The following is a 3,122-nucleotide window of genomic DNA, read 5'->3' on the forward strand; positions in this document are numbered from 1 at the left end:
ATGCATATATACATACATACATACATACATACATACATACATACATACATACATACATACATACATACATACATACATACATACATACATACATACATACATACATACATACATACGTAAATACATACATACATACATATCAGAGGGTATATGAAAAGTTTTGAGCCTAACCTAGAAACGGGGCTGCTAGATAGCTGAAACAATTTTTTCTGGTAAGTAAATCTTTTCGGAGTATTCTGGTTCATTTTTATGATTCTGATATTTAAATTTTTTTGTTGCAGATTTTTGAATAAACAAGCGTCGAGGTTACAAGGAAAATGGAGAAAATTGAGTATCGTGCTGTCATAAAGTACCTTCATGTGAAAGGCAAGACGCCATCAGAAATTCATGAAGACATGGTGAGAACTTTAACAGAGGATGCTCCTTCATATGCAACAGTCAAACGTTAGGTAAATGAATTCAAGGGTGGCAGGGAGAATGTGGAAGAAGATCATAGACCAGGGAGATCTCCAACTGCAACCACCAAGGACAACCTTGGTATGGTATGATAATGTCGAATATTATGTCGTCAGATAGCTGAGAGCCTGGGCATCTCATTTGAAAGAGCAGACAACATTTTCACAAAAGAATCTAGCTTCTCAAAGGTTTCCGCAAGGTGGGTCCCTCGCCTTTTGACCCCTGAACAGAAACGCACCAGGTGCACTTTGTCCACGAGCAATCTGGAACTGTTTGAAGCCGATGAAGAGAATTTTCTCGCTCATTTCATTACTATGCACGAAAGTTGGGTTCATCACTACTAGCCTGAAACCAAAGAACAATCAAAGCAGTAGAAACACACATCTTCTCCTACCTCAAAGAAGGCCAGGGTAATTTCTCAGCTGGCAAGGTCATGGCGTCCGTTTTTTAGGATTTTCAAGGTATCTTGCCGATCAGTTACTTTGAAAAAGGTCACACCGTGATAGGGCTGTATTAATCTCAGCTACTGAAACGCCCCCGTGAAGCAATCAAAGAAAAAAAGCCGGGAATGCTCACCAGAGGAGTTCTTTTTGATCACGACAATGCTCCAGCCCACACCTCAGTGGTTGCCGTGGCAACAATTCGTGATTGCGGATACCAACTTGTTTCCCATCCGCCTTATTCGCCAGACTTAGCACCGTCTGACATTCATCTATTCCCAAAAAGGACAAAAGCCCTGGTTGGTCGCCATTTTGTCAGTGACAATGACGTCATGGACGCTGTAGGAAGTTTCTTGGAGTTTCAAACAAAAGATACTCCGGGATAATGGCGCTTCAGCACCGCTGGAGAGAGTGTTCAGCCATCGAGGGGGACTGTGTTGAAAAATAAATCATTAGAAGTCTTGTACCATGTTTTGTTATTTTGAGGCTCTTACATACATGGTGACTGCAAACTCGTGTTCGAGTTTTGCCATCTCCTGATCGAAAGTCCCACACATGCGAAGGCTACGACCAGCCATTTTTGTGAGAGGCCTTACTTTTTTTTATGCGATGCCTGTGCATGATGATTTTTTTATAGTTGGGAAAGGATTTGCACTAATCCAATTCCACTCTCTGAACATGGACGACATAAACTCGAAAAGAAGAACTAGTCTACATCATCGAATATTGTCAGTGTCGCAAATTTTCTCTTAAGGTTTCCCTCTCCTAGAGAAATGTAACAATAGAGGAACCTCCCACTTCTAGTGGGCCAACCGTGCGCCTGAACACTATCCAGGTATTTTTACGGTCCCGAGCATACATACATGCATACATACATGCATACATACATGCATACATACACACGTACACATATTGTTGGATGGCCGTTGACTGCTCGTGAGTTCTTCCGCCCTTTGACAGGTCTTATTTTTTCGCCTGCAGCATGTCCAACAATCACCATACGCACCAAATAAGCTTGATGGGGTTGCCAGTTTAGTCGCCGACGACCCGATCATGCAACGGGTTGTACTGGGTTACATGTTACTAATAGTGCCCAGGAGCGACCTGACAATAACATACATACAGATACTTATATATGTGTATTTGATTCACCTTACTCTAATTAAATATTCTAAATGACCTGAGATACTTGTCCTGCTTTGGTTTTGTTTTCCTTTTCCTTTAATATGTATATATATATATGTATATATATATATATATATATATATATATATATATATATATATATATATATATATATATATATATATATATATATATGTATATGTATATATATGTATATATATGTATATATATATACATATATATATATATAATATACATACACACACACATATATATATATATACATATACATATATATACACACACACATATACACATATGAATATATAAATATATATGTATATATATATATGTGTGTGTTTGTATATATGTATATATATATATATATATATATATATATATATATATATATATATACATACACACAGGCACACACACACACATACACATATATATATTTATATATTCATATGTGTATATGTGAATGCTCGCATGTGCTTTGACATAATGTGTGTGCTTTATGTCTTTTACATGTATAGTCGATTATATCATATGTATATCACAATTTATAAAAGTATTTTGGAGAGTTATTTAGAATGGAAAATATTTCCTTCTTTTAGTTCATTAACGTGTATTTTAGACATTACACTAAGGCCATGTTAGGAGGCCAAATCAGAAATTAGATTGTGTCTCTGTTTTTGGTGTGTCGTATCAGTTCTGCAACCGAATACAACCTTTCAGAAATGGTTAAGTAATGTAACATTCAATTTCTTAATTCTTAATAATTTGGGGACTCTAAGCATGAGGAATTTAAGTGAACTTTATTGACTTCAAATAGTCTGCAGAACATCTTGATGTCTGCCACGTAGGAAATGTATGGTTTTGAGAAAAACACAAATTTTCACAGAAATTTATTTAGCGCAAAATAAAAGATGTACATTCATAATTATGTGATTATATAAACAAATGATCTTTGAAGCTAGTTAGTGCAACAGATGTTCTGAGTTAGGGAAGCGAGGAAAATAAGCACTTAGTTTGTCAACAAGGCTAAACTGGGTTGGCACATTAATGTAAACATGAAATTGAAGGAATAATTTGTTA

Source organism: Octopus sinensis, linkage group LG2 (assembly GCF_006345805.1).
Source record: "Octopus sinensis linkage group LG2, ASM634580v1, whole genome shotgun sequence".
NCBI classification, from domain to species: domain Eukaryota; kingdom Metazoa; phylum Mollusca; class Cephalopoda; order Octopoda; family Octopodidae; genus Octopus; species Octopus sinensis.